General features: G+C 43.9%; 1 protein-coding gene across 1 annotated transcript in view; it reads left to right on the top strand.

The window, feature by feature from the left end:
• Positions 1-19008, top strand: part of LOC114050610 (insulin-like growth factor 2 mRNA-binding protein 3) — a 100477-nt gene that overhangs the window by 43204 nt on the left and 38265 nt on the right. The window lies entirely within an intron of this gene.

Genomic DNA, 19008 nt, shown 5'->3' on the forward strand with positions numbered 1-19008 from the left:
CTGTAATAGAAGGCTAGATTTAATTTCCGTGGGACTCATCCTGCTGAAAGCCACGTGAATTCCTTTGTGTGCATTTCATTCCTCACTGGCTCCCTGTCCTCAATTTTCAGGAGACTTCGATATCCTGTGGCTCCTAGCTCTCCTCTCTCCCTCCTCCTTCTCCTTTGGCTCATTTGTGTGAAAGCAAGTTGTACCTAGTACCCAGAATGTTGTTGTGCTTGCAAACAATGACTTAACCAAAGCTGGAACTCAAACATCCTGCTTTCTTTAGGATGGAATAGCTAAAGACCAGTTTTGGTTTGAGTTTGGGAGGGGCTTTGGTGACTTAGTGATGCCATGGCTAGTTTCCTGCTTCAGAACATTTACGATGATGCTGGGTTTGATTTGCCAGGAGCTTATTTAAAATAATCGGGCATGGAATTCTTCATTTCAATCTTGGGAATCTGGAAACTTTGATAGCTTGCTTTCAATTCAATGACATTTAATCTAGGGGTCCTCAGTCCAATGCATTTCTTCCACTGAAGGTCTTCAGAATGTTGTTTGGACCTTTAATGGGATGTAACAAAGCCCAATGCAATGAGTACTTTTTCTTAGCCCTGTCCCTTTGCACATGCCTGGAATGCCTTCCTTCCTCATTGGTACCATTTAGGGTCTTTTTAGGCCTTATTTTTCCTGCTCCTCGTTGATTATAAGTGAGTGATCAGTTGCTGGGAAATGGTTAGGCAAAGAGCCATTTTCCCTGGGCAGATGGAGGGTTTTATCAAGCTTTCTGGATGAGGTTGGCCCCTCATAAAGATGATTCTTTGGGAAATCTTTCCTCTAATCCTAGTTGGTTCCCCCCCCCCCCTTATTTACCAAATCAGTAGAGATTCCTCTCCCTCCAGTGATTGATTAGCTCAAGGAATAAAGGCATTTGCTGTCTCCTACTTGTAAACCAGAATATGTGTGACTAGCAAATATAGGTCTTGAATTGGGGAACCCTCTAAATTCTAAGTCCTCTTGGCCAAGAAAACAATGAAGGAACTCATCTCTAGTAAGACTTTTTGACGGGTTAAAAAAATACTCCCCCTTTAGGGGGCTGAGTCAGATTATCAATTCTAGAAGGGCTACATTGCCCAGACCTATTTCCTTTCCCTGATTGGAAGGCATGCTTTAAGGCTGGCTTGCCAAGGATTATTCTGCATACATACAAATGGATGGAAAATTACTGGAAGAAAATGACCACCTCAGTTTTTAGAGTATAAGGGGAGGGGGGAGGAGAATCAAAGTTGCAAATTAGCAGGATTTAAGCCCCTGGAAGTCACTTTAATTATAAGTGAGATACAGCCGGTTTTCACTGTTAATCTGTAGCGTGATTATCTTGCCTTTTGAAAGGCAGGGCCAGCATGACAGAGACCATGCTAAGTCTCCGGTGTTCCATGCTCTTTGGTTCCTGTGTTAGTGGGGGAGGGTGTGGATGTGAATGGAAACCTGGCCCTCAGCCACAGATCTGGAAATGAATTGGCTAGGTTTGGAGCAAAGCCGGTAGGCCCTCAAGATGGCCGGAACCACTTTGTCTCAGATCACTTGAAATGGTCCCTATTCATAAGCGTGTGTCACTCAGCCTTGTACATAGACTGGCTTTCCAGTTGTGTGTTCTTGAAGACTCAAGTAATAGCTAAATATTAGAAACCTAATGCATTAAATGTAGTTTAAATTCTAGTTGGCCAAGTGCTAAACATCCCAGTCACAGAGAGGACCAATCCCTCAAGATGCTGGGCCTTGAGAAAGGGGCTAGATACAGAGCCAAAGGACTTGGGTTCAAATCTCTCCTACTTACCACCTGGGCCAGGTCACTTCCCTTGTATGAACCTCTGTTTCCTCATCTCAAAGACCTGGGGTCTCTTCCAGATTAAAATCAGTTACCCCCTTCTCTATCCCTTCCACGGGTCTTGGCGACCTCTGTCTTTTGAGCCTGATCCTAGCATGACAGGAACACAGATCTGGAGCTGGAAGGGACCTGAGAAGTCATTTGGTCCCTCCTCTTCATTTTACAAATGAGGAAACTGAGCCTCAGACAGGGGAAATGACTTGCCCAAGGTCACACAGGTAATAAGCAAAAGATTCAAACCCAGGGCCTCTTGACTCTAAATTCAGGGCTCTTTTTTTCTCCTTTCTTCCTTTCCCCCCTCCCTTCCCTCTTTCCTTCCTTCCCTCCTGTCCTCTCTTCCTCTCCTCCCTTTCTTCCTCCCTTCTTCTTCCCTCCCTCCTTCTTCCCTCCCTTCCCTCTTTCCTTCCTTCCCTCCTGTCCTCTCTTCCTCTCCTCCCTTTCTCCCTCCCTCCTTCTTCCCCTCCATTTTCTTTCCCCTTCTCTCTTCTTTCTCTTTCTTCCCTTTTCCTTTCTCTTTCTTTTTCTCTCTTCTTCTCTCCTTTTCCTCCTTCCCTCCCTGTTACACCAGACGACTCTAAAATCCTTTCCAGCTTTAAATCTACCTGTGTTTAATATTATTTTACATATAATGTTTGATGAACTGAGGTCCTCTTCATCTCTGATACTTTTTGATTATGTAAGGTCATACATAATGACCTTATATATGCCAGTTGATGTTAGTTTAGGAAAAACTAGTTTAAATAGAAAATCATTGTCCATTGGTGCCTAACTATTGCTATGACAGGAGTCAGGGGTGCTCAGGACTCTCCAGCAGTGAGTGCACTTCTCCTGGCAGGTGGTTTAATTTTTAGATCTTAAAAACAAACATCATTGTCTTTCCCTTCCCAGGAAATGGTTCTTTTGTTTTTTAAAATCTGTTTTGGGGATGGGAATGGAAAAACCCTCATCTGCCCCAGGCCACTGGGGGTCGTTGTCGGAGCAGGAATGAGCACAAAGAGCTCTCCGCTCCTAGCCCCTGCTGCTCCAGTGACTGGTTGTTGGAGCTGTTTCTTAATGGGGCCAATGGAAATCTTGGCATGAACTTCATTTGGTCCTTCAGTTAGCTTGTTTACGGTGGCTGCTTCCAATGGGAAATGAGGAGTGTTCTGGAAGTTCTATATCCCTGATCTATTCCAATCCTGCCTCGGCTACTTATATTAAAGACTACTCCTAAAATAATTGGAAACAGATTGGCTTAAACCATTTGAGTGTATTATTATTGGAAGCTACATTTAGATTTCTTAACATAATAATGTACCTTACAGTTGATTTTTCCACTTGGGGGAAGCTCCATTTCTGAAGGCAAATGCAGAATTTCCAAATGTTAGTATTTTGGAAATGAACACAATTGGGAGAGTGGCTGCTAGGACTTAGAGGAAATGAAATCTTTTTTCTTTTCTTTTCATTTCCAGGGCTATTGAGAGATTGCTGAGGCTGTTAGTTAGCAGGGCATTCTCTCCCTCATACTGTTTGTTCCCCTTTCTCAGGAAATAGGCCTCAGAACCTGGGTCCTCTCTTGTGTTCCTCCCTAGGAGGAGTATTTAATGCTGCAACCTTAGGCCGTGCAACAGAAAGGGCTGCTCCGATGTTTTGAATCGGCTTCACCCAAATCTGGCACTTTTGGGAAAAGTCCTTCGATGTTTACGTAGTCCATTATATGTAGGCACTGGGCTGTGGATAAAAAGATGGAAAATGAGTCTCTACCCTCACAGGGACTTGACGTTCTACTGGGTTGGGGGTGAGAGTATGTTAAACATATGTCCAGAAGGTTCATCTAAGAGCTCCAGTCATTTTTGGGGTTTTGCGAAGAGGGAACTAGCATCTAGAAGTAGGAGGAATTGGAAAAGGTGTTGGGAGGAAGCGGCCCTAACGCTCAGCTTTGAAGAAACCTTGGGAGGGCGGGCATTCCGGACAAAGAGAGACCATCTGAGTGTAGGCACAGAGATGCGAGAGGGAGCATCACTCGCCCCCGTGAGCTGGGCAATCTTCTTTAGTGGCTTTGATGAGTGACACTTCCAGGGGTGGGCCATCCGGCTTCCTGAGCCGGGTGATCGGGACACGTTCTCAGCTACGACTAGACGATGAGATAGCATTGTTAGGAAGGAGACCCTGTGATATCTCTTGCCATGGATGTTAGGCTCTTTTCGGGACAGCTTGGTCAGGCCTACTTGGTTCTCTCAGTGAATAGCCGAGAAGCCGAGTAGCTGGTGGATGAGAAGCCGACAGGCAGGAAGACGACAGGGAAGGAGCAGAACGTGGGGACCTAAGGTCCCTTCTGGCTCTAAATGCTATGAGATCGGAGAACCATAGGATCATAGATCTAGAGCTGGAAGGGACCTTGGAGACCGCTTGGTCTGCGAAAGCTGGAGGGATAGCAGTAGACAGGCTAACTTGCTCTAGGGCTGTGAAGACTGGTGGGCGAGCCATCTCGTGCAACTAAGATTTCCTTCCAACTGCAAGTCCGAGGCCACCATGAAAAGAAAGAAGTATTTGCAAGTTAGGGCTGAAGCCTGAAGTCCTGAGGACAATTTTTTTGTTATGGTGTGGCCGGTGTGGAAGGAGTGTTGGCCTTGCGTTTGTCTCTTCAGCTATGCCTACAAGCAAGCAGTGGTTGCAACCGGTAGTCTTGCATTCAAATGCAAAGGATAGTGAGAGTCTAAGCAAGTCCTTGTTTTGTTGTTGTGGACACTTCCTTCCCACATCACATGGGTCCATAGTGCTTCCTAGGACAGGGTAATTCAGTAGCTTAAAGAACTTGGCTGATGGAGCCACCATCTTGACTCAGGACCCGCATGTGCCAAACTATCCTGGCTCTTTCTTGTACATGGGTAACCAGGTTGCCTAATGTCAGCCATTCCCTTAGCCACAAGAGGAGCCAGTGGGATGAGTGTATTGCCTATCTTTGGGCACTTCAAGGGACTTCATTGGCCCTGTGACCTGTCTATGACTCAGGGGGTCTTGAAGAATTATTGGGCATAGCGGAAAAAAATAGACAACTTGAGTTACATGACATGGAAAAACTTTTGCAAGAGAGTTGCTGTGGCTGAAGATCTCCCTCCTGTCATCCCAAAAGCTGGTCTGGTGAGGCTGGATGAGGCTGTCTTGGCTGTTGCCTACAAAACTTGGCCATGTCCACTGGGCTAAAAGTTTGGCCCTCCCAGTTGTCATCTCCAAGCCATAGCCTTCTGGGGATCAAAGGAGTGGTTGATGAGATGTTAAATAACCTGTTGACTCTCTTCCCTACTCCTTGTTCTCCCGAGGGCAACTTTTCCCTTTAATCTTCATCCTTGGCCTCTCATTGAAGAACCCAAGTCCTGGAAATCACCGCCTGGGCTCATGCTCCATGAAGATCATTTGGTTTTGACTTCTTTGACATTGCCAGATTTTTAACTGGAACCATCTTGGAAGTCTGAAATTGAAGTTGAAGTTGGAGATGATCCTGCTTCATGGACGCCACAGAAAAAGAAAAATTAGAAGTCAAGACCAAGATGATATTTTGCCCCAGAACAAAATGTTTTTCACATTTTACATTTTTTAGCAGCCGGAAAAAATGTGTTGGAGGGAAGGAACGGAAAGCTCCTGTGTGCTTGAACGCTGAAATTTTTTCCTGGGCCCTCAAAGGGTGCAGGAGCTGTCCAGAAAATCTTATTCTAATTTCTATTAATATTCATGGCTTTAGATAAGACAAATGATTCAAAAATAGACTGATTTGTTAAAGTGCTAAATGTGCTCAGTAACATATCTTGACTACATCAGTAACTACGCTTGAGTATTTTCTGTAGTTGGGCAGGGAGTTAGAAAGTGAATGGAAAGTGTGTCCAATGTCTCTCCAGGAAGCTGAGTTGATTTTAACTTCTTTCTTCATTCCCAATTCTGGGCAGAAGGCTTTTGTAATGGACATGCTTGGTAGGCTTCTTCCTTTGGGAATAAGTGTTTCAGGTGAAACCAATATGGTGTCACTTTAAACAAAAATAGAACTCCAGTTTATAGAATGCTTTAAGATTTGCCAGTGATTTCCTCTTGGTAGCCCTGTGAAAGAGGCATAGCCAAGATAATGTTCATTTTACAGATGAGCAAACTGAGGCCTGAAGAGGATTGAGGGACTTCCTCCCATAACCCTGTTTTATCTATTCTGCGTATAGTTCCCTCTGCACTGGTTGTCTGTCTCACTAGACTATAAGCTCCTTAGGGACAGGGACTGTTTCTCCTCTGTCTTAGTATTCTCAGGGCCTAGCACAATGTCAGGAACAGAGAAAACCTGCTTCAGTAAATGCAGGTTAAGGTCACACAGCTCGTCAGTGTTGGAGGCCCAAATTCAAACTAGATCTCACTGACTTGGACCCTTTGGGCTGCCCCAGGGTGTTTCAATTAAAGCTACTCTGAATGGATGAGAGAAGGTAGGGAGAGGAAGGACAGCATCTCAGGGTGAGGAAAATTCAGATGGAAAGGAGTTAAAATCTTTGTTGACTCAAGTTGCCTGGGTAAAGGGACTTGATAAAAGTTACCCCGGGAGGATCACAGATTTAGGGCTGCAAGGGAGCTTAGAGGGCCTTTGGTTCAGACCCTCTTTTCCCTTTCTTTTTTTTTAAACACAACTAGAAAACAGGTTCAGCAGAGCTCCTGGCCATGTGCCAGGTCAACTGGTTACTAAATGACAGAGCACGGGATTTGAAGGCAGCTCTTCAGACCCATAAGGCTGGCCTTCTTGACTCTACTATGCTGACTGACTGAATCTGAGCAACAGCATTGAGCTGGGTTGTAATAGGGTTTGACAAAATTAATCTCTGGGCATCCATCTGTCTGTTTAGAAGTGAGTGAAAAGTGAGGAAATTTAATAAGGATAGAAGTCCCAGATTGCAGTCACTTTCATGAGACTCTTACGGTTCTGTGATTCTTTTGGATGATTTTGGGTAGGTGTTGTGCAGCTAGATATCTAGAGATATCCCAGTACTCCCAGACAGGCTGCTCATTTCACATTGGCATTTGGAACCTGCCTTAGTATAGACAGAATCTTGAATAGGGACTCAGAAGAAAACAAATGAACAAACAAAAAACCCCTCTCCTATTAGGATCCCAAAGTTTTAACATGAGTGAACTTCACTTTAAGTTTTTAATCCATTGTTAACTCACCTTTATTATAAATACTGCCTCCCCCCCTGCATTTTGCAGAATAACACCAATTCTCTGACTCCACAAAGTCGGATGAAGTGTTTTGGTAGGCCCCACAGCAATTGCCTGTAGCCCCAAGCAGCCAGAAGGAAGGCTCAATGAGGAGGCTGTTCTGTTAACTGGAAAGAAGTATTGTTGTTGTTCAGTCATGTCAGACTCTTTGTGACCCCATGGACTATACTAGAAAGAAGTAGGGTCTTAAAAAAAAATCCATTCAGGCTATTGGTGAACCAAGGTTCTGATCAGAAGTCTAAAGAGCCCCCCTCCCCCCTTCCTGGTGCAGAAGGGCTTGGCCAGAGTCCCCACCTCATTTGTCAGCTAGTCAGTTTGTCTCTCTCTGTCTCTGTCTCTCTCTTTTCTTTCTTTCTTTCTTTTTCTTCTTTCTCTTTTCTTTGTCTTCACTTTTCTTCTCCTCACTTAGTCAACACTGCCTTTCACTTCTTACTTCTCAATGGCTCTTATTGAGAGCTCCTCAGAAATCAGAGTGGGACAAAAGTGTAAGCATGGTGTGCCTCCAGGCAGGAGTGCAGAGCCAAGCTTTCTGGGGAGGGCAATCTGCTTGAAGACATAGCATACAGAAATCCATTTGGTTTAAGCATGGATGGGGGCTGCTTGCGCCCTCAGACTGGCTTGGGATTAGGCCAAGCTTGCCTTGCCTTTCTCTTGCATTCACTCTTGCTACCCAGACCTGTGCCCTACTTGGGTGGTTTTCTTCAATTTTATCTTTCTTTTGAGGTGCTTAGCCTATTCTGGCAAAGAAGAGGAATGTTTTCCTAGAAATATGAGGAAACAAACAGCAATGTGTCATCCTCCCCTCATCGCTCTACCCCCACTTATAGCTTCTATGTTCCCCATTCCCGCCCTGCCCTCAGAATCCAAGCTCATACCACCCCAAATCTACAAATTCCTTATAAGGATAATTGATGAGATTGGCAGACAACCAAGTCCAAGAAAACATCAGGACTGTGTATCTGAGCAGTGTAAATCATGGTATGCTTGTAGCATTAACCAACAGGGATATTGGTGAGTAAATAAATCTCCAATCTTAGGCCTACTCCAATACCCTCTCCTATTTCAGTTGGTGCTGGTCTTGTGTTAATGAGACCCGGTGCACATGTTCCATGGCTGGCTTAGCCGGCTAACCCGGCACCCAAAAAACGGGCAGGCTCCTAACATCAGTCCCCCGCTGTTAACTGAAGGATGCCATTTTGAACATACGTCCTTGTTCACCAGGTGAACATGCTGTAAAAGAGGTCTGACTTAGCAAGAGTCTGCTTTCTACCCAAAGACCAAGTCAAACCACCTGTTGCTAAAGTCTGAAACAGTCCAAGGAGGTCTTGAATTTGGCAAGATGCCATGCCAGCCTTGCCCACAGGGCAGCTGAGAAAAGTCAAGACTAGGAATATAGATAGAGGAGTCATTTTCATGGAAGTGATATGCTAGGAGACTGAATAGAGCTCCTTAAGGGAAGAAAACCCGGGTTGGGGAATGGAGGGCTATATAGCCCCAAGAAACAACCATACCTGGAGGCTGGAAAAAAAGGAAGAAAAGCCAGCAAAAGACACTGAGAAGTGGGAGTTAGGTCGGAGGGGGCAAGAACACTGTTCTTCCCATGTTGGCTTTATATCAGGTGATGTTGAGCTAGAAAAATAGAATTCCAACTTCAGGCTGCAAGAAGATACTAAGTGTCATGGAAATTCTTGGTTGGGCAAACATTTTTGTCCTTGATCTCTACCTAAAGAGTAGGAGAATTGGCTCCCTGTGCTCATTTTCCCATATATTGAACCTGATGCTCCTAAGCAGAAACCCCTTTTAAGTATTTTTGAAAAATAATTTTTTTCAGTTAACAAATATTTTTCTTCCACCCCTCTTTCTCTCCTCCTCCCTCCATTTACAAAGGATTTTTCACAATCTTTGTAACCAATATGCAAAGTCAAGTAAGACAAATTACCACATTGGCCATGTCCAAACACATGTGTTTCATTCTGCATATTGAGTCCATCACCTCTCTGACAGTGGGGAGCATTTTCTTTACTCTTTCTGACTTTGATTTATGATACATTTTCTAGAATAAATAAGTAATGTCAGGCGGGTTTCACCAAAAATTTATGCCCCTAACCCAACTGAGCAAGACATATATGCATAGTTTTAACACTGATGTTATGAACCAGCAAATGTTAATATCTTGCCTAGACAGCTTGTGGATTGAATATGTTGTGAATGGAGTTACAGGATTTTGTATAAGAAGCAATCCCAGGGACCCCAGGAGCAGCTGTAGTGACAGCAAGTGCTGTAGAAAATGGCTGTCCTCCAACTTGTCAGTTTCCCCTAAATACATCCTCCTGGGGACATTTTGAAAGCAACTGGCAGGTGTGGCCACTGTTTGCTTGCCTAATCTCACGAGGTCTCTATTTATTAAGCATAGATAGCTACATAAAGAAGTGGAAATATACCCAGGATGCTGCTGCCTTTCATGTGTTTTGCTATGGCTTGGTGGAATTCCAGTGGGGAGGGGGGGGGGTTACAGATCGGTAGTAACAGGTTTGTATATATTCTTGTTTGAAAATGACACCTTTCAATGGGATGCTCTGTCTCTTGGATGTGTCCATGCCCAGGTAGCCTTAAAAAAAAAAAAGAACCTGGCAACAAGAATGGGGTGAGGTGTGGGAAACGACACCCATAGTTGTCATGATTTTTGTCTCTATTCCATTGACTCCCCAAACTCCTACCCACGTCTTAGGAAAATGCAGTGTGCTCACTCCCATAAGCTGGTGTGATGAGCGCAGCAGCTGGCTGTCGAGTGTTTGCCCAGTTGGTAGTTCTCTCCATTATATTATCACCAAATCATCCGTGGCATCTACAGGGAAAGGCATGGGCAGTTAACTGGAAAGTGCCTGTTGGATTTTGCAAACTTTGATGAGTTGAAAACAGGCTGATACGTGACTGGAAGGAAGGGATTTATCTCTGGTCTTAAATCCTTTGTTTTTGGGGGAATGTTTTGGATGAAGCCAGTGCCTTCAAGGGTGGGGAAATGTCATCTAGTCCCAGATTTTTGTCAGTCTTTTTTTTTTTTTTTAGGGGGTAGGTTAGATTGCAGAGTATTTAAGGGGTAGTCAGAAGATTGAAGTGCTGGTTGACTCTGACCGATGGCGTAATATTAGTTAATCCTCAAATATTTTAAAATTCTTATGACTTCGGTTTGGGAGCGAATGGGAAACATATCATTATTGGAGTCCTAATCTATTGATATTGTTAGCCATCTTCCTTAACTTCTCCAGGTTGTTTTTTGTTGTTCAATTTCCACCTTTTGCTTTTCTACGAAACTTACCCAGGCTATATAGTATGCAGTGACAGAACAAAGTGAAATTGTATCTTGACATCTTATTTCTCCTTTCTTAAATCACTTAGTAACTTCTTAAGAGGGAGACAGTGTAGCCCTGGCAGGTGATTTTGAGATTTGCAAGTGTGAAAAGCAATTTTTACATTTTAGGATTTCCTTTTAAGTCTTGTTCACATTTGGCAACTAATCATTCTTTAGCCTTTTAGAAGAAAGACTGCAGATGCTGGGCCCCCTGAGTCTCCCATTAGGCTCTATTTGTATGGGGGGGGGGAATCCACCTCCCGTTTCAGAGGAAGCAATGAGGAGCCCCACTTAGGAAACTTTGCAAAGTACTCGAGGGTGCTTGGTGTGGGGGAGAAGGAGGATGGGAGACTTGGCCAGGTGCAAAAAAGTATTGTGTAGGCACCTTCCCTACAAAATCCCATAGCCCTTTTCTGTAGCTAGGAAAAAACCAACAACAAATTTTGCCTAGAGAAACCTGGCAGCATGGTTGCTGTTTGCAAATCAGGGAGGAAAGCCATATTGTGACACTTTTCTGGATTCTTTTTTCCCCCATCTGCAAACCTGTTGGAAGGCAGGTTTGGGAGTAGAAAGAGAAGTTACTAGGGAAGAGAGGGAAACACACTGAGTAATTTTCTCCTTTAAGCCTTGACATATCACATCATCTTTTCAGGAGAATACCAACTGGCCTGTGAGTCAAGTTAATTTCCTCCTAAACTATTAGCCTTGGACTGAGATTGACAAGGGGGTCTGTGGAAGATTCATCTGCTCCGCTATAAGAAAGGTTTCAAAAATTCATATCCTTGAAATTCATGGTCTTACGGCTTTGAAATTAATCCAGGTTCCCTTGGCATCTCAGTTGTTGTAGCACCAGATATATTTTGTCCTGTAAATGATGTAACGCAATACAAGGCTGCCTTCCCCTGACCAGAGCGTGGCCTGTTTGGAAATTGTAGTCCTAGCAGACAGATCCCAAAGGATAAATCTTCCCTTAGCCCTTCTAGTTTTCAGCAATTTAATAAATATAGTGTAGAATATAGCCCAGGCTTTCCCTGCGACCATGTATCTTATTAGCCTACCCTGATGGGGCCATTAAGCAGGAGGAAATCTGTGTATATGTATAGATAAGAACTAGACCTACTATGGTTTATTGATTTTCATTTCAAGCTAGCACTTTCCCTGCAAAGTCTTAGAAAATTATCCGGAACATTCACGTTGAGTGACTTGCCCAGAGACACACAATATATGTCAGAGGCAGGATTTGAACCCAGGATTTGAAGCATTGGCTCTCTAGCCCCATCATATCTCATATATATATACCAGTAGAAATAGAGCTTTGGCTCACCTTCTCCCACCCCACCTTTCCCCCAAATACCAATTGCCAGATGGCAAGAGCAAGCTGCCAACAGCCTCATTTTCATCTCTTTCCCAATCGGTTTGAATAGGGGTTCCCCCCCCCCCAGGCAGATCTGCCAGTGGATATTGAAGCATTCCCTGGCTGGTCTCCAGGCCAACCACCCCTCCTTTCTCGGTGGCTTGCAGGGCTGTTCTCAGTGGGGAGGGGCCCATCTCTTGCAGTGTCAGCGAGATCCATGGGCTCCACACCCAGATCATAAGACTTTTTGGAAATCCAGAGTGGCTCCTCCTGGAAAGGGTTGAGGGGACCCCTTGTAACTGAAGCTTGGGTTTAGGATTAAAAATTTGAGAGGTGGGGCTGGCCCCACCTAAGGGAGGAAGGCACCAGGAACATTTTCCTTGGATTCTTGGTGTGTTGTTGTGAGCTGGAGACCTGTTGGTATCTAAGCCTCCTCCATGGTAATACTCAAATTAGGGTGGAATTTAAACCCTTGGCCCCTTTGGGGGAGTTTTCTAGCCATTAAGGCAAGGTGTGGGCTTAAGCTTTTGTTTAAAAAAAAAAAACAACCCACTTTTAAATAGAAAAAATTGCAGCCCTTTAAAAAGATGTGTTGAAATGTTTGCTTCTCCTTATGCCCCTGCCTTGCACGTCTGTGATTCTAATAAGAAGTAGGGTATTACTCTCTTTTGGTCCAAAAAATCAAGATGGTAAGCTGTTAGAGAGGAGTTTACTATTTTACAATGTATATCTAGGAACACTCGCTGTGTATTCAAAAGGGCATTTTTCCTCTAGCCAAGTGTCTGCATTTTGGTGCCCGTGTTTACTAGAGGGAATAGTTATCTAAACCCATATTATGTGGGATTTCTTACTGAAGTTAAAGTGGTGTTCTCCCATATAGACACAATTTAGGGAATACCAAATACACAACTCAGGGCAGAATTCCTGAGATAATTTCTTTCAGATCAGGACCCCAAAGTGCCCCCATTCCCAGAACTTATGTATTTAGCTAGATAGACTGTCTTCCATTTCCTCCTTCCAGCTTAACAAAGCCTTTTTTCTAGAGGATGTATTCCCCTTTCTGTGGCAACAAGGTAACCCAAACAAACTGATGTCCTGCTGAAGTCCTCTCCAAAGGCTATGTGGCAACTTTGCTTTCAAGAGATTGATTTGTTCAGGGATCTTTGTCACCTTAGCATACATTAAACCCTGAATTTTGACAATTTCTTTTTTAAAAACTTATTGGTATTTTTTTTGTTTTGTTTTTACATCAACTGAATTTCTCCCTCTATCCCTCTCCCTCCTCTTCCCAGAGATCTATACCATATAATTGAAGAATTAAAAAAATAAAGTAATGAAGAGACATAGGAAGAAGAGGGGGGAAACCAGCAAACCTGATCAATATATCAAAAACTTAGGCAATGTTTCCCACCTGTGGAGAGTTGTCAATTTTAACTGTCCATTTCACTTTGGGGATTTAAAAAAAATTTTTTTTTAAACATGTCTTCTCCACTCCCCTTAAAAAAAGAAATCAGAGGGGAAAAAAAAAAAACCAAGTTTGGTGTCACATTTTCAAGTTTCAGCTGAGATCTGGGTGGTGACATTAGCAGAGGCTCCAGGCTCTAAAAGAGACTCAGCAGGAGCCTCTCTCACTCTGGGGGCTATCTGACATCAATTATCTGGCATTACTTTGTGTGGCCAGTCATGTCTAAAGAGAATGTAATCATTCATCATCCCTATTTTGTGGCTGCCCTTACCCAGAGGCTTCTGGACTCCTGAACAAGATTTAATAAAATCAAATTTCCAACTTAACAAGGCAGTATGCCCAGACAAATAGCATGAGTCCAGAGCCAAAACTAAGGGCGGGGGGGAAGAGAGATACTCACCAAATCCGTTCACTCTTTTTTTTAGATGTTAGACACTGGAGTTTGTCTTTAGGAGACAGATTTCAGTGGAACTGGTAAAGAAAGAGTGTAAGGAATAGTTAGTTCTCTTCTCTTTGTTCTAACTAGCTTGCTGGGTCACTCAAGACAAGACATCTTGATTCTTGGGAGCTTCCAGTATCTCATCTGGAAAAGGGATTAGTGATTGATTCATCTTTTTTTTTTTAAACAAAGTAATTTGGAGGGAAAATTGGTGGCCAGCCACTGATGGACACTTTCCTGGAATTTTTTGTTGGCCAGAAAAATGAAAAAGTATGCCAGTTGGGAAAGGGAGCCTGGATCGCCCTGGTAGGGAGGATGTTTAAGGGATAGGAATAGCTATTCAAACCTGTGCTGGAAGCCATGTGGCTTTCTGGAATTATTTTTTTTTTATTATTATGAAGTGAGATATTTGTTTAGAAATTTGCTGTGCTCATAAATGGGAAAAAGTTTAGGGTAGAAAGTTTAGAATTCAGTATCTATGGGATAGGTTTTGTAAACTTAAAAAAGTCCCTCCATGGCTCCCTTGTCAAAGCTGCAATCACACCTAGCAATTAGTTGTCTTGAGGTAAAAATACACACACACACACACACACACACACACACACACACACACATATTTCCTTCTCTCTCTCCTCTCGATAGGGTACTTTGTGTCTGAGTCTCATTGGGAATTGCCAGAGAAGAGTCAGCTTCATTCTTGGAGGGGAGGGGAGAGCAATTGGATCACTAGGTAGATCTGATCATTGAAATTGGAAAGAGAAGTAAGGAGAATTATCCCCACAGAGAGCATGTTTGGATAGAATTCATTCTATTTGTATCCACTGTCTTTGAAAGAAAGATTTTTGCAGACATGTTGAACAAAATTTAAGATATTTGTAGCTACATAAGGGTAGCTGTAAGCGACATCAATGGTATCATGGAATGAAAAGCCAGCTGTTGGTGGAGATGGCGGAGGATTTGGTGGACGTTGCTAAGTGCAGAGGCAGCCTTCCTGGGACCTTTTTGCAGTCTTGCTGAGGATAGGTTAGACTTCTATTTCACAAGTCTATTAACCTACCTCCATCAGTGCCTGCCTGGTAAAAGAGCAAATTGGAACCAGTGACAGTCTTCAAGAATGTCTTATTGGTATTCCATGGGGGCAATTGATCTAGTATGAAAATCTAGGTAAATACCAGAAAGCTGAAAGCCAAATGAAATACTGCCATGTAAACCCGACCCAGATAATCCTACAGACTGAAAAGGAAATGTCTTGGGTATATCCGTCTCCCTTGTGCTGCTTTGTCTACCTTTCCCCCTCTTTCCTCTGGGATTGAAATTTGTCCAAGTTTATGCTAAACACAGAAATGATATCTCTATCCCAGTTTTTAAAACACAATTTTATGGATATATTTTGTTTTATTATCACAAAAATTTCTCCCTGCATTCAAGTTTTTAAGAATAAAACTCATCCTTAAGGGTGTACATTTATTTGCCAATTTATTTTGTGGGGATGAGGGGAAAATGTTAAAATGCAAAATTCCCTCTGTATTTTCTCAGATAATCCAGAGGTTCATAAAGCTGCCTTGCAGCCTTCCCAATCGAGGGTCTGGTGTAAATGCAGGAAAGTTGAAGATCATTTTTAAAGGCAGTAGAAAAGAAATTCTCGGAGGTGTTTTTTAAGGCTCAGTCTGAGATGTTATTTGAGTTGGGGGGGGGGGGCACTGGTGGATTAACCTGACCCTGCAAGGCAGCAAGGAAAAGAAAACCCAATCTACCTTGTCTCCTGAACTCTGGGGCAGCTAGCTAACCATGTGTGTGCAGGAAGGGCTAGGGCCATAGTCTAGAGGAGTGAATGTAAGTCCCAGGGCCTGCTGGAAGCTCACCACCCACCTCCCACCCCACCCCCAAGCCTTGGGGTCTCAAATTCAGTTTACTGACCTGAGCCTTCATATGCAAATACTGGGGTACGTTTCATTCCAACTTTGTCTCTTTCCCATGACTAAGATGCAGCTATATTGTGTAATTGTTGGGTCCCTGTCTCCCCAGGAATGATTAGAAAGCTGTTAACATCCTGGTTAAGATCTTTAAGGAGAGAGAGGAAATTCTGCCACCCTAGTTTATCAGGGATTGGCTGGAGAGGAAGGAGACCTATACAAGGCCCTTTGTCTTGGGTAGATGGGGGCAGATTTGCCCTGAAACCTGCCTACCCCCTTCTCCTTCTTTCTGCAAAGTGGGTGTGGCCCTCATCCTGCCCTATCTCTGGATGTTGGAAGGTTGCACTATCCTGAAAGCTGGGCAATAGATCATCTCAGTTAGGGGCAGCTTGGATCCTACTTCAGGATTGGCTTTGGGAATGAGGAACACAGGGGGACAAAAGCAGCACAGAAACTGAGGTTGATGTTTAAGGGGAAAGAAAAACACTTCACCCTCAGACTATTAGTCAAGCTTCTGTCCAGTAGGTGATGTTCTGGTCTTGGGACTCCATTTTGTGTTGCAGGCAGAGTGCCATTTTAGAAGCATGTTTGGACAACCCTGCCATGTTAGTATGTAGGCTTGGTCTGTGCTTTATGTCCCTAGTAAGGACAAGTCTTTTTTTTTTCTGTACTATTCCCAGAGTCTTCCCAGGCAGCCTGGTTGTAGGCTCTGAATCGTTTTTTTTTTTTTGTGGAATTGAAATGGACCCTCCTGGCCTGGATCAGATGTTCTTTCTCCCTGTAATTAACTCTCTTTAATCTGGGAGAAGGGAGCCCCAACTCCAGAATAGTGCTTAGCTAGGGCTCAAAGGGGCTAATAAATCTGCAGGTAACCCAAGAATTTTTGGGGGCCGGAGTAGGGGAACACCTTCTTTTCCTGGGCTGGGATTGATGGACTTTTTCTTTCATCCCCTATTCAGTGATATTCCTCTTAATTTTGAAGGCTAACCCTGGTGAGTCAGGGCATGGGTTGTTTCAGGTTTTGAGCTCCATCCCCACCTCACCCCCCCATAGTTGGAGAGATAGTAATGGGGCTGACTGCAAAGTCTTTCTCTCTTCCCCCACTGTGGGCATGGGCCTGCACATTGGTTGGGAGGATGAAAGGAAAGCAGATAACTGCAGGCTTCTAGGGGTTGGTGCAGCAACACCAGCTCCTTGCCAGAAGGGTCCTCAGAGATATGGGTGCCAGCTTGGTAGACAGCTTATGTTGTAACCAGGCTTCAGCTCAATCTGGTTACAACAGGAGAGAGGATTTTCAGCATGACCCCATAGGTGAAAAATGATCTAGAAGATGATTCTTCTCACCTCCATTTCTGCACCCAGTCTCTTCTTGTTGCATTTTGACTGGTTAAAACCTCTCTCCCCTCATTGACTTGTCTTCTCCCAAAAGGGTGTCAGGCTCTCAAACTAGCTTCTGTTCCCGATCAGAATTCCCATTCCAGCCAATCTCTGGTTTTAGGCATTCAGTTTATTGATTAAAGTGTGGTTGGACCTGAAGAGGACTTGGGATGGGTAAGAGGGTCTTCATTATCTGTGCTCTGTGACTATCCCCCACCCTGGATTTTTAAAGAAGAGCTTGTTTACCCAAATTCCTAAATGATGGCCCTTTTGGGGAGGAGATCTTTTTACTCTAGGCTTCCCCTACTCTGATTTTCCAGGTTCCTTTCCATTTGCTACTCCTTCTCTGAGGGTGTGGAGTAGTCTGACCCAGTCTCTCTGTTTTCTTTTTTTAACATTCCCAATTCCTAGCCTCTTTTTCCTCCATGCCCCACCCCTCTTCCTCCTCCCACCCCCCCACCCTGCAGCTGTGCAGAGCAGCAATTGAATGTCTCTATTTATTAGGCCCCAGTTTACACAAGTTTTTAGGAACTTCTCTTCCCCCACACCCATGTAATTTGGCATTCAGCCGTATCCTTGTCAAAGAAGGGTTACAGATGATCCAAAGTTGGAGAATGCTTTAGGACAAAGGGGAAGAAGGGGAAGGGATCAGCCATGCACATTTGGAGGCTAAAGGATGGGGGGACCACTCCTGGCACTGATGCCATCTGGACAGAGGTGGTACAGGTTGGAACTAGCTTAGTGATAGACATCCTGCAATTGTCTCACTAGCAAAATTGTACTCCTTTTTGTTGGCTTTGGAAGAGGGGACCCAGGGAGAAGAACAGGGCAGGGGATTGACTCTCAGCTGCCACCTCTTTTCCACTTAGAGCCGGGTGCCTAAAGTACTTTGCTTGATTTATTGACACCCCATTCTGTGTAAAGGGCCCAGCACTTAAGAACTGTGGGATTCTGGACTAGTCCCAACACCTCTCTGGATTGTTGTTTCCTCCTGTGTAAAATAAGGTTGAATTAGTGGACCACTGAGATTTCTACCAGTGCTAATATTCTGTGATTCTGAGAGCCTGTGCATATCTCCACCTCCAATATAGGCTCTTAGACTGGAAGAGACCTTGTTTATCACAAAGGAGGATGAGTATGAGGGGATGTGATCATGAGCTTCCATCTCGTGGATGTTCTCACTGAGGACAATATTTAACAGTGGAAGAGACCTTTGGAGTCTGTTGTGTCCAACTGCCTCCTTTTACAGATGAGGAAACTGAGACCCAGAGAGGTTAGGGGACCTGTCCAGGGAGAGCCACACAACTTATAAGTGCCTGGGCCTTTGATGTGGGTGTGGGTAGGTCAAGGATCAGTTGAAGCATGAGAGAGAAGTGTAAAGTGGAGTTGTTCAAGAATGCAGAAAATAATTTATTGACTAGGGGTGTGAGGAGAGAGAAGTCCTGGGCATAGAGAGGGCAGAGGCCCAGATTCATGTGATATAGATAATAAGCAAATCAGTGGAAAGATCCTAGTTTCTTCTAGCCCCTTCGTCAACTAGATAACCTTGGACAAATCACTTGAGTTTCTTCTTTGCCTCAGTTTCTTCATCTGTAGGAGGAGGTTGGACTAGATGACCTTCCAAGTCCCTTCCAAATCGTAAGGTTTTAATTTATTTTTCTCTGTAGAAATTATTCACTGCCCTGTCCCCCTTTTAATCAAGAAAGAGTGGCTCATGGTCAAGAGGATAAGTTATTCTAGTGGTTTGAGTAGACTGGGGTGACATGGAACATGAAATCTGGCATTGTTTCATATGGCAGATCCTTTCCAGATGAGTCCCAACCTTCATAGAAGACCCCCTCTGTACTCCATCTCCTGCCTTCAAAGGAGAAGTTGTCCAATTTCCTGTGCCTATTTCATTTAAGGACTGTTACTCTTAATTGTTGTTGAAGGATTACAAGTCTTTCATCCACGGGACAGTTGGGGAAATGAAGGCATTCATTATCTCTTGGTTTATAAAATGTGCAATGAATACAAATAAA

This window comes from Vombatus ursinus, unplaced genomic scaffold (assembly GCF_900497805.2).
Source record: "Vombatus ursinus unplaced genomic scaffold, bare-nosed wombat genome assembly UNPS02014799.1, whole genome shotgun sequence".
In the NCBI taxonomy this organism is placed as follows: Eukaryota; Metazoa; Chordata; class Mammalia; order Diprotodontia; family Vombatidae; genus Vombatus; species Vombatus ursinus.